The 13,286-nt window shown below is 40.7% G+C and overlaps 1 pseudogene; it reads left to right on the forward strand.

The window, feature by feature from the left end:
• The first annotated feature begins 895 nt into the window (after positions 1–895).
• On the forward strand, positions 896–13,014 carry LOC127137926 (uncharacterized; annotated as a pseudogene).
• Positions 13,015–13,286: the final 272 nt, after the last annotated feature.

Here is a 13,286-nt window from a genome sequence, read left to right on the forward strand (position 1 = left end):
GTATCAGACTATTGACTCAACCGTTGCTGGTGACGAAGTAAGGTTTGAGAACTTCAGGGAGGTAAAGGAGAACATGCATCTCCTTGAGAAGAAATTCTGAGATTTAGAAGGAGACCACGTCTTTGGATCTGCTGCCAAAGAAATGTGCCTTGTATCCGGTTTGGTGATTCCGGCCAAATTCAAAACTCTAGACTTCGACAAATACAAGGGGCATACTTGTCCAAAAAGCCATCTCATCATGTATTACCGCAAAATGGTTGCACACGTGGAGGACGACAAGCTGATGATCCACTATTTTCAGGACAACTTGAGTGGGGCTCCTTCCAAGTGGTATTTGAGTCTGGATCAGAATAGGATTAAGTGTTTCCAAGACCTGTCAGACGCGTTCATAAAACATTACAAATACAACATGGACATGGCGTCTGACAGAAGACAGTTGCAGAGCATGTTTCAGCATGACAAGGAGTCCTTCAAGGAATATGCTCAAAGATGGAGGGAGTTGGCTTCTCAGGTTGAACCACCTCTGGCTGAGAAGGAATTGGCGGAACTGTTTATCGACACTGTCAAACCCCAATTCTACGAGAAGATGGTTGGAAGTGCTTCTTTGGGATTCTCCGAGCTTGTTGCTATAGGAGCTCGCGTCGAATATGGTGTAAGAAATGGAAAACTGGCGGCTGTAGCTGGAACTTCAAACGCTAATCAAAAGAAGTTCTCCGGAGGGTTTCCTAGAAAGAAGGAAGGGGAAACAAATGTTGTGACTGTTGGTAAAGGAAGAGCTCCTCCAAGAAGGAGACCACAACAATATCCACCTCAGCAGTATGTTCAACAACCACTTCCCTATCAACAACCCATGTATCCCGTCTAGTATGCCTCGCAACCATACGTAGCTGCTATGATGCATGCATTCAATCAACAGCCTGCTCAGGCTTATCAAGCGCCTCCAGCTTATCGACCAGCTCCAGTTCAACAACGTGCTGTGGCTCTTCCAGCTTATCAACAAGCACCAACAACTCCTATTTACCAACAACCGAGAGGTCAAGCGCCAAGGCAAAATGCTCAACACCAAAATAGGAGACAAGGGGAGAGGGCGACCTTCAATCCAATCCCAATGTCATACACTGAGCTTTACCCCTCATTGTTGCAAAAGGGTTTGGTGGTTCCCAGACCTATGGGACCTCCACCTGATCGTCTGCCTCCCTGGTACAACCCTAATGCACACTGTCCTTTTCATGAAGGTTCCCCCGGGCATGACCTAGAGGGTTGTTACGCTCTAAAGCATAGGGTTCGTGAACTGATTGAGAGTAAGATCTTGTATTTTAAGGACATGGGACCGAATGTGAAGAACAATCATCTTCCTCCCCATGGAGATCCTGCGGTAAATGCCATTGAGGATGCTTCTGTTGGTGTTACGGTTGACAAGGTGGATGATGTAAAGACTCCTTTGGCAGCATTCCATGCCCGATTGGTGGAAGCTGGCATGATTAATATTAATCATGAAAATTGTGAAGAGTGTGCCACATACCCAAAGGGATGTCAGGTGGTACGAGATAACATTCAATATTTGATGGATAAAGGAGTGCTTCAAATATCCAATGTTGTGAAGAACGAAGATGTGTTGGTAATTGAACCTTGTTTCAATTTACCTGAACCAGTTGAAATCCCATATTATAGTGGTGGAGTGGTTCCAGTGAACAGTAAGTCGTCGCCTGTGAAAATATGTATGCCCACGCCTTTTCCGTATGAGAGCACCAAGGATGTACCTTAGAAATATGAGGTTACCGCTGTGGATAAGGTTGTTGAAGGAAGTTCAGACGCTGAAGTGAAAGAAGCTATAAGTGAAGACGTCACCAATATTGCAAGAATGAGCAGAATGACCCGTAGTGGTCGAATCTATACGCCTGAATTCAATGTGACTCCTCAAGGGCTGGCCAAAGAATCAATAGTTGCAGCTCCCACTTAAGAACCCGAAGTGGTCCAATCCGAAGATGTTGTGGAATTATTGAAGTTAATTAAGAGAAGTGATTACAAGGTTGTGGACCAGTTGCATCAAACGCCGTCTAAGATCTCTATTTTATCTCTGCTGTTGAATTCCAAAGCCCATAGGGAAGCTTTGTTGAAGGTACTTGCTCAAGCTCATGTAACGCAAAGCATAACAATAGACCAATTTGATGGGGTGGTTGCGAATATCACAGCTTGCAACACTTTGAGCTTCAGTGGAGAGGAATTACTTGAGGATGGACAAAATCACAATCGCGCTCTCCATATCTCGGTGAAATGCAAGGATGATGCTTTGGCAAGAGTTTTGGTTGATACCAGATCTTCTCTGAATGTGATGCCAAAAAGAACACTCGCTGAGTTATCTTATCAAGGACCAGCTATGAAGCCTAGTGCCTTGGTAGTGAAAGCTTTTGATGGTTCCAAGAGAACCGTGATTGGAGAGGTTGAATTGCCTATACTGATTGGCCCTCATGTATTCCCGATTAATTTCCAAGTCATGGATATTAATCTAGCGTATAGTTGCTTACTGGGACGTCCTTGGATTCATGCTGCAGGGGCAGTTACCTCCACCTTACATCAAAAAGTGAAGTTTGTGGTGGACAATAAATTAATCATTATTTCTGGAGAGGAGGACTTTATGGTCAGTCACCTCTCATCCTTCAGATACATTGAGGCTGATGAGGATGCTTTGGAAACTTCTTTCCAAGCTCTTGAAATAGCCAATGCCACTTTTGTGGAAATGAAGGACCCTGTTGGGAAAGCTTGTTCATCTTTCGCTTCTCTGAAAAGCGCAAAGTCTAGCGTCGAAGGAGGAAACCCTGAAGGTTGGGGTCAGCTTATTGATATTCGTGAGAAGCATGACCGCTTTGGTCTGGGATATGTGCCTTCCGCTGTGAAAGGAGCTCGAGTCCCTGCAAAGGACAACACCCGAAGCATCCAGGAAGTATTCCTTAGCACATGATTCATCCATGGAGATCAGGTCAATGCAATTGAAGATAGCACCGAAAATGAAGATGAGCCATGTTTGGTTTACCGGTGTGAGACAACTTTGAACAATTGGAAGGCGGTTGAGATCCCCGAAATTTTTCCTTTGTCAAAGTAATAATTGTTGTATTTTTCCTTCCAAATCCTTAGCTCTGCCCAAGGCTAATGGATCATGTTGTAGGGCCCCTTTTCATTTTCAAATAATCATTATCAATGAATGAAAGTCATTTTGTTAAATTCTTCTTATTCATTTATTTTGCTTTCTCTTAAGAAAATGGCAATCTTTTCAAAAACAAAAAAAAAACTTTTCATTTATGCATCTTTTATTTTTTACTTTTTCTAAAAAAGAAATCAATCATTCAAACATGCAGAATAAATGATAACCCCGTTAAATCCAATGACTTTACCACCTCTCATAACTTTGACTCCCCTATCTACCAAGCGGAAGAAGAGGGTGAAGAAGATTGTTACATCCCTGACGAATTGGCAAGGCTGCTCGAACACGAGTCCAAAGCACTTCAGCCACATGAAGAACCGGTGGAAACAATCAACCTTGGCACAGAGGAAGAGAAGAAAGAAGTCAAAATCGGCACCACGCTTGAAGCAAGTATCAAAGAGAGATTGGTTAAGCTGCTACAAGAATATGTGAATGTATTTGCATGGTCATACCAGGATATGCCAGGTTTGGACACTGACATCGTTGAGCATAAGCTGCCGCTTCAGCCAGACTGCCCGCCAGTAAAACAGAAACTCCGAAGAACGAGACCAGATATGGCTCTGAAGATTCGTGAGGAAGTCAAACGACAATTTTATGCAGGTTTTCTCGCAGTGGCGAAGTACCCATAATGGGTAGCTAACAATGTACTTGTTCCTAAAAAGGATGGTAAGGTGAGGATGTGTGTTGACTATAGGGATCTGAACAAAGCTAGTCCAAAGGACGATTTCCCTCTACCGCACATTGATACTCTGGTAGAAAACACTGTAAGTTTTGCTGTATTCTCCTTTATGGGTGGTTTTTCTGGATACAATCAAATCAAGATGGCTCCAGATGACATGGAGAATACCACTTTTATTACCCCTTAGGGCATGTTTTGCTACAAGGTAATGCCTTTCGGTCTCAAAAATGTCGGGGCAACTTACCAAAGAGCTATGGTCACTCTTTTCCATGATATGATGCACAAGGAGATAGAGGTCTATGTTGATGACATGATCGCTAAATCTCAAAATGAAGAAGATCATATGAGCCATCTGAAGAAGCTGTTTGAACGCCTCAGAAAGTTTAGATTACGATTAAACCCTGCAAAATGCACATTCGGTGTCCGTTTAGGGAAGTTGCTTGGTTTCATCGTTAGTCAACGAGGAATTGAGGTGGACCCTGACAAGGTCCGAGCTATACAAGAAATGCCGGCTCCACGCACTGAGCAAGAGGTTAGAGGCTTCCTGGGACGTTTGAATTACATCTCAAGGTTTATCTCACATATGACGGCCACGTGTGAGCCTATTTTCAAATTGCTTCGAAAAGATCAAGCTGTTGAATGGAATCCTAATTGTCAAAGTGCTTTTGAGAAGATTCGTCAATACTTGCAAGAGCCTCCTATTTTGATTCCTCCTACCCCAGGAAAGCCCTTAATCATGTATACGACTGTGCTTGAAGGGTCAATGGGATGCGTGCTGGGGCAACATGACGAAACTGGTCGGAAAGAACATGCTATTTACTATATGAGTAAAAAGTTTACCGATTGTGAAAGTCGATATTCGCTTTTGGAGAAAACTTGTTGCGCGCTAGCATGGGCCGCTCGTCGTTTGAGGCAGTACATGATTTGCCATACTACTTTGTTGATCTCAAAAATGGATCCAATAAAGTATATCTTTGAGAAACCTGCCTTGACTGGAAGACTTGTCCGTTGGCAGATGCTCTTGCCAGAATACGACATCCAATATGTAACCTAGAATGCAATCAAGGGAAGTGTGTTAGCAGAGTATCTTGCTCACCAACCAGTTGAAGACTATCAACCGTTGAAGTTTGATTTCCCCGATGAGGATATAATGGTGATAAAAGATTGTGAGACCCCAGGCCCCGATGAAGGACCAGAACCAGGATCTCGATGGAAGCTCGCGCTCGATGGTTCTTCCAATTACAGTGGCCATGGTGTGGGAGCTGTTTTGATGAATCCAAATTGTGGCTTTACCCCTTTCACAGCAAGGTTGTGCTTTGATTGTACGAATAATTTCGCTGAATATGAAGCTTGTATCCTTGGTCTTGAAGCTGCAATTGATCTCCGAATCAAGATCCTTGAGGTGTATGGAGATTCGGCCTTGGTGATCTATCAGGTCAAAGGAGAATGGGAAACTCGCGATGCGAAGCTGATCCCGTATCGCGCTCATGTTGTGAAGATGATAGAATACTTCGACGATATCACTTTCCATCACATCCCAAGAGTAGAAAATCAAGTGGCTGACACTTTGGCAACATTAGCATCAATGTACCAAGTCAGATTCCATAATGAAGCTCCACTTATTCGAATCGAGCGAAGAGATGAGCCTTCTTACTGTCAGCTGATTGAAGAAGAAACTGATGGTAAACCATTGTTTCATGACATCAAGCGATATCTTCTAAGTCAAGAGTATCCAGAAGATGCTACATTGTTGGATAAGAAAACTCTGAGGAGGTTATCGTCCAAATTATTTTTGAGCAATGATGTGCTTTACAAGAGAAACCATGACATGGTTCTGCTCAGATGCGTGGATAGACACGAAGTAGACATGTTAATCAAGGAGATTCATGAAGGATCCTTTGGAACCCATGCTAATGGACATGCCATGGCCAAGAAAATTCTGAGAGCTGGCTATTATTGGTTGACCATGGAGTCCGATTGTTTCAGCTATGCAAGAAAATGTCATAAATGCCAAATTTATGCTGATAAGGTGCATGTACCGCCAACACTACTGAATGTTTTGACATCACCTTGGCCTTTCTCAATGTGGGGCATCGACATGATTGGTGCTTTAGAGCCTAAGGCTTCCAACGGTCATCGCTTCATCCTGGTTGCCATTGATTACTTTACTAAATGGGTAGAGGCTGCTTCCTACATCAATGTGACGAGACATGTGGTTGCTCGCTTTATCAAGAAGGAGATTATCTGCCGCTATGGAATCCCTAGCAGGATCATCACAGATAACGGTTCAAACTTGAACAACAAGACAATGACAGAATTATGTGAGAGTTTTAAGATTGACCACCATAATTCCTCTCCATATTGTCCAAAGATGAATGGTGCGGTTGAAGCTGCCAACAAAAATATCAAGAAGATCCTGCAAAAGATGGTGAAAATTTATAAGGATTGGCATGAGATGCTACCCTTTGCTTTGCATGGATACCGAACCTCAGTCCGCACTTCAACAGGGGCAACCCCATTCTTCTTAGTGTATGGGATGGACGCAATTCTCCCAGTTGAAGTAGAGATACCTTCAACGAGAATATTGATGGAAGCCAAGCTGGACGAAGCTGAATGGATCCAAAACAACTATGATCAACTTAATCTCATTGATGAGAAGCGTATGACCGCTCTCTGCCATGGACAATTTTACCAGCAACGAATCAAGAAGGCATTTGACAAAAAGGTTCGTCCTCGAGAGTTCAAGGAAGGAGATCTCGTGCTCAAGAAGATCTTGCCAGTACACAAGGATTCATGTGGGAAGTGGACTCCAAATTATGAAGGCCCATACATTGTAAAAAGAGCATATTCTAGAGGTGCTCTATTTCTCACAACTATGGATGGAGAAGAGCTCATTCACCCTGTGAACTCTGATGCAGTCAAAAGATACTATGCCTAACAAATCCCGATGGACTGAAAACCCGAAAGGGCGGTCCAGGCAAAAGTTAGGGATAATAAAAAATGGTAGCTCGCTAAGTTGAAAACCTGAAAGGGCGACTTAGGCAAAAAAGAGCGTCCCGGTGGATTGAAAACCCGAAAGGGCAATCCAGGCAAAAATTAGGGACAAAAGGCATAGACTGCATCAGTTCGTCACTGATCAACATAGAAGAGCTAAAAATGGAAGATCAATCTAATTACTCCCTTCAGAAGCGAGGTCTCGTGGAGTCATTGTTATTAGGGATAGTAGTAGTCATTGTGATTCAATGTAAACCTTTCCCTATTGCCATTTTCAAATGTGTAACATTCCATGGAGCTACGCCATTTGTGTGTTACCATTCTTGAATAAATACAAGTTTGCCTATCAAATTCTATCATTTGCTGTTTTTCTCTGTTTTTCTTTGTTATGCAAAATGTCATTTATTTGTTAATAATGAATTTTGAACTCAAAAAGAATTTTTCAACATATTGAGAAACACAATTTTGCTTTGACCTGTGGAAATATTAAAAAGGAAACCTTTCGTCTTTCCCCGCAAGTCTCAAGTTGCAAGACTCCCCTTGGATGATCAATATCTATCTCCAGAGAGCACAAATTTATCATTCTCTGGAAGGATTATTGGGCCAGTTGTAACTGTTCAACTTGATAGATCCTCCTTTGATGCATTTACTCATTCCTTCGGTTGAGTTATTGGTGTTGAGGATTCAGTACCTCCATAAAGCTTTCCCTAATTTCCAGTCTGTATATTGTCAGCATTTGCATTTCATGATCATTCATACATCATGCATATAAACAAAATCCAAATCATGTATAGCCCGAAGTGCTTCACGCTCATTTGCATAATCTCAGGTCTCGTTGTTGATTGTATCCCTTGACCTCTGAGACCAGTTGTTACTGGCATCGTCTGTTAAGTCTGGTTGTCACCAGTGTCTTTGACCAAATCCAGTTGTAACTGGTATCCTTTAAGGTCTGGTTGTAACCAACATTTATTTTAAACCCAATTGTCGTTGGCATCACTGTCAGTCTGTTTGTAAATACATTTGTGATTGATATCTGAAGTTTGGTTGTCGCCAACATCATTTCAAGTCCAGTTGTTGTTGGAAAACTCTGTTGTAGCCGTTAATTGTTTAGTAATGACTTTCATCAAGTCCAATGGTTGTTGGAAAAATCCGTTAAAGAATCTGGTTGTAATCCATTGCTTACGGTCAAAGTCCAATTGTTGTTGGCATGTACAGAGAGTTTGAATACCTTGTCTTTCCTGATGGTTCCGTGAAAGTCATATATGACTCGCCATCTTGAGGAGTTCCCAGAAGCTTGGAGGTTTTGTTTGATTTTCTCTGTAAAGAATCATCGTAGCCTTTTGCGTGGATGGTCTACTTATAAGAAGACTCCCGTTTATCTTTGTTTTGCATAAATTCCCTGTTAAGAATCTCCAAAATCTGTGATTGAATGAATTTCTTGTGAGAAATCTCCAGAACTATCAGATGTATTCTAAAGTGTCAGGTCATGTATGAACCTATGGATGAAACTTGATTTGTATGTTTTCCAATATCCTCAGGTCATGTATGAACCTATGGATAAAACTCCTTTTGGTTTTTCCCAAGTGATGTCAGGTCATGTATGAACCTGTTAATTGAGCACTCTTTGAATAATCAAGTGTTTTCAGGTCATGTATGAACCTGTTGTTGAAAATTCTTTGAATGTTCCTGTTTTGTCAGGTCATGTATGAACCTGTTGTTGAAAATTCTTTGAATGTTCCAGCATTGTCAGGTCATGTATGAACCCGTTGCTGTTGAGCCTTTATTCCAGTATTACCAGGTCATGTCTGAACCTGTTTTTGAAGAATCTTTCTCTATGATTATTTCAGTGTTGTCAGGTCATGTATGAACTTGTTGATACACTCTTTTTGATTTTTCTATTTGTTGTCAAGTCATGTTTGAACTTTCTGTCAGAACCGTTCTTGGTATTCCCCAACATTGTCAGGTCATGTATGAACATGTTGTTGAGTTTTTATTCCAGTATTACCAGGTCATGTCTGAACCTGTTTTTGAAGAGTCTTTTTCTTTGATTATTCTAGTGTTGTCAGGTCATGTATGAACCTGTTGTTGAACCTTTTGTTCCAATGTTGTCAAGTCATGTATGAACTTGTTGTGGAAATTTTCTCAAAATGTTAAAGTTTGTCATTAGGTCATGTATGAACCTGTTGATATACTCTTTTTGAATTTTTCTGATGTTGTTAGGTCATGTCTGAACCTGCTGTCAGAACTTCTTGATATTCCCCAGCATTGTCAGGTCATGTATGAACCCGTTGTTGTTGAACCTTTTGTTCCAATGTTGTCAAGTCATGTATGAACTTGTTGTGGAAATTTTCTCAAAATGTTCAAGTTTGTCATCAGGTCATGTATGAACCTGTTGATATACTCTTTTTGAATTTTTTTGATGTTGTTAGGTCATGTCTGAACCTGTTGTCAGAACTTCTTGATATTCCCCAGCATTGTCAGGTCATGTATGAACTCGTTGTTGTTGAGCCTTTATTCTAGTGTTATCAGGTCATGTATGAACCTGTTGCTGAACCTTTTGTTCCAATGTTGTCAAGTCATGTATGAACTTGTTGTGGAAATTTTCTCAAAATGTTCAAGTTTGTCATCAGGTCATGTATGAACCTGTTGATATACTCTTTTTGAATTTTTCTGATGTTGTTAGGTCATGTCTGAACCTGCTGTCAGAACTTCTTGATATTCCCCAGGATTGTCAGGTTATGTATGAACCCGTTGCTGTTGAGCTTTTATTCTAGTATTACCAGGTCATGTATAAACCTGTTTTGAAGAATATTTCTCTATGATTGTTTCAGTGTTATCAGGCCATGTATGAACCTGTTGTAGAAATTTTTCTTATTCGGGTTTAGTAAGTCATGTGTGAACTTACTGCCGAAATCTCTTGTATCCCAAGTGTCGTTCATCGAATTTCATTTTGAGTACTCTCTAGTGTGTGTCTGATTCTCCAGCAGGATTGTTTCCCCCAGCGAGTTGGTTTTTACCATTTGTCTGTCTCCCTGTGGACCATCAATATTCCCCACAGATCGGTTTGTCCAGTAGCATCTCCTGTTAAGGATTCACTGTGTCCCTAACAGATAAATCCAAAAAAATAGAGTCTTTCACCCATGCATATCATATCATAGCATTTGCATTTTTTCAGGATCAAAATATGGGTCTTCATGGTATTTAAACTTCCCCCACTGCGATCCGATGAAAAAGTGCTGTTTCATTTTCCTCTGGTGGAGGATGTTTAAATAGGGGCAACTGTCATACCCCGATTTTGGCCCTGAAATTTTTTCTCATCGATCATTCATTTGCATTATTTTTTTTTTCATGTCCATTCCGTCTAGTCAAGACGCTACTCACAAACGTTTGTTGTTGGACTCGCTACCACGACCAGTCCATGTTTTGTCTTGTAGGCTTTGTTTCTTGATTTTTGGTATAAGATGATTAATCTCCTTAGCCATGCGAGATTTGAAAACTCTTTCATTTGTTAGAATCAAGTGAACCTCATGTTTCATCTTTCATTCCAATTTCATCGAGGTGATTATTCATCTGTCATTTGTCTTACTACCAGTTTTCACCCCCCTTTCAAGTAAATCATGCGTCAAGTGCAAAATATTTTATTTTGTCTCATCATGCATATTCATTTTCTCATTCATTCATAATTCAAAGAAATTCCATACATATTTCTGCATTCACATTTATATTCTCCATTTCACATTCAAAATTCTATACTTCATATTCAAAATTTTCATTCATATTTCTTCATTACATTGGAAAATTTTCCATTCATATTCAAGAATAACACTTACATATCCACTGCTGATAAGGTTGAAGTTTTATTTGAATTATTAAAAGGGCTTAACAGATTTGGATGGAACATATGAGGATGAGATCGACAAGGAAGATTTCAGTGAGGAACAAAATTCTGTTGCTCGCCTCATAAACATGCTTCATAATAATGACCTTGAGGAAAATGACTCATGTACAACTTTTGAAATGCCGTTTGTGGATGTTGACATGCCTACACATTTTGGAGTGGATGTTGACATGCCTACACATTTTAGAACTTCAACTGATTTTACTTTTTGTCATGGTTCCGATGCTCCTAGTGATTTTAGTGGCTATTATCCATCTTTGAATTGTTACCAAGGTATAGATGTTAGACCTGTTGTTACTGACATTTCTGCTTATTTACCTAATGGTGTTTATCCTAAATTCTGGAAAAATGAAGAGACAACGGGGAACATGAAGGTCGAAAAAATGGAGTTTTTAACTGATACTGCAAATATGATTGGCGGCATGCATTTGAATACCAGTGGTCAGATCCCTTTTCAGGACAGGCAATTTATGCCAACAGATAGTGAATATCCTTCATTTTTTCCTGGTAATGTTGTATTTGAAGACGGTGAATCAGTGCAACAGTCATCTTCTGCTCCATATATTTCTTGTGAAGGCTAGTCATTTAATGTCAAAGCTGAAGGAGATGAAATGGGCACGCCTTTCCAAAATACTTTTCACATTGACCATGCAGAGTTAAATGTTGGTCTTGGGGTGAAACAATTACCTGGAAATACAGAAAATTTGAATTTCAGATCCTTATACAAATCTCTTTCCATTGCCCGGGCATCAATTACCAATGGGAAGCAGTATAATTGTGGTATGAGAAAACTAGAGAGTAAGCCAACTGAATATAGAAGTATTGATGATTCTCAACTGTCTAAAAGAAGCACTGAGGGATCCCATGACGAAGATGACTGCGATGTTTGCATTATTGAAGACATCAGTCACCCTGCACCTACAAGTCGATTTGTTGAACTCAATAATTCTCTTAATATGTCATAATCTTCTAGATTTGACTATACCAGACCGTATATGGCGGGAGGCACAAAACCAAAGCCACGCGACGAGCAGTACATATTACGAGTTGCATTCCAGGATCTGTCTCAGCCAAAGTCAGAAGTTAGTCCCCCAGATGGGTTGTTGGCAGTTCCTCTTTTACGTCACCAAAGAATTGCTTTATCATGAATGGTTCAAAAGGAAACATCAAGTTTATACTGTTCTGGAGGAATTCTTACAGATGATCAGGGTCTTGGGAAAACAGTGTCAACTATTTCTTTAATACTAAAGGAAAGGCCTCCATTGCTCAAGACATGCAAAAGTGCACAAAAAGTGCATTAGAAACCTTGGATTTGGATGATGACCCACTTTCCGAGAATGGTGTAGTCAAAAAGGAATCTAACGTGTGTCAAGATACATGTAAAAGAAATGCAATCACAGGTGTGAATTTGTCGGTGCACACAAAGGGCAGGCCATCTGCAGGAACCCTTGTTGTTTGTCCAACTAGTGTCCTGCGACAGTGGGCTGACGAACTGCATAATAAAGTAACCTGCAAAGCAAATCTCTCTGTGCTTGTGTACATGGAGGCAGTCGAACCAAAGATCCTTATGAGCTTGCCAAGTATGATGTTGTTTTGACTACTTATTCAATTGTTAGCATGGAGGTCCATAAGCAGCCACTGGTTGACAAAGATGACATAGAAAAAGAAACTTATGAAGATCATGCTATGCCGAGTAAGAAAAGGAAATGCCCTTCTAGTTCAAAAAGCGGCAAGAAGAAGGCTTTGGACAACATGATGCTTGAAGATGTTGCATGCCGTCTTGCAAAAGTAGCCTGGTTTAGAGTTGTTTTGGATGAGGCCCAAAGTATAAAGAATCACAGAACTCAAGTTGCAAGGGCCTGCTGGGGTCTTCGAGCTAAGCGCAGATGATGCTTGTCCGGAACTCCAATCCAAAATTCAATTGATGATCTCTACAGTTATGATCCTTATGCTATGTACACATCATTCTGTTTAACAATCAAGATTCCTATCAACAGAAATCCATCAAAAGGGTATAGAAAGCTGCAAACTATCTTAAAGACGATCATGTTACGTCGGACAAAAGGCTCACTTCTTGATGGGGAGCCTATTATATCTTTGCCACCTAAATCTGTGGAGTTGAAAAAAGTGGAATTTTCACAGGAGGAACGAGATTTCTATTCCAAGCTAGAGGCCGCTTCACGTGCACAGTTTCAGGAATACGCCGATGCTGGTACTTTGAAGACAAAACTTCTCCTAATGTGACACCAAAAGCAAATGAAAATCAGATACGTGCCTCCCTCGAATTATCAGGCTCCGGTTTGGTTCACAGTGATGATTTAGATGATGACTTTGGGGACTTTAAGGATGCTTCACCTGAAACCACATTGACCCAGGAATCTGCACAAAATATGTCTCTTAATCATCCAACAGAAGTCACTGAGAATGGCTTGCAGACTGCTTCAAGGATACTGATATGCAAATATGTCCTGTGAATCCGAATTTTTTCTGTGGCAAATAGTGTTCATGCTGATGTT

Source organism: Lathyrus oleraceus, chromosome 4, assembly GCF_024323335.1.
Source record: "Lathyrus oleraceus cultivar Zhongwan6 chromosome 4, CAAS_Psat_ZW6_1.0, whole genome shotgun sequence".
NCBI lineage: Eukaryota > Viridiplantae > Streptophyta > Magnoliopsida > Fabales > Fabaceae > Lathyrus > Lathyrus oleraceus.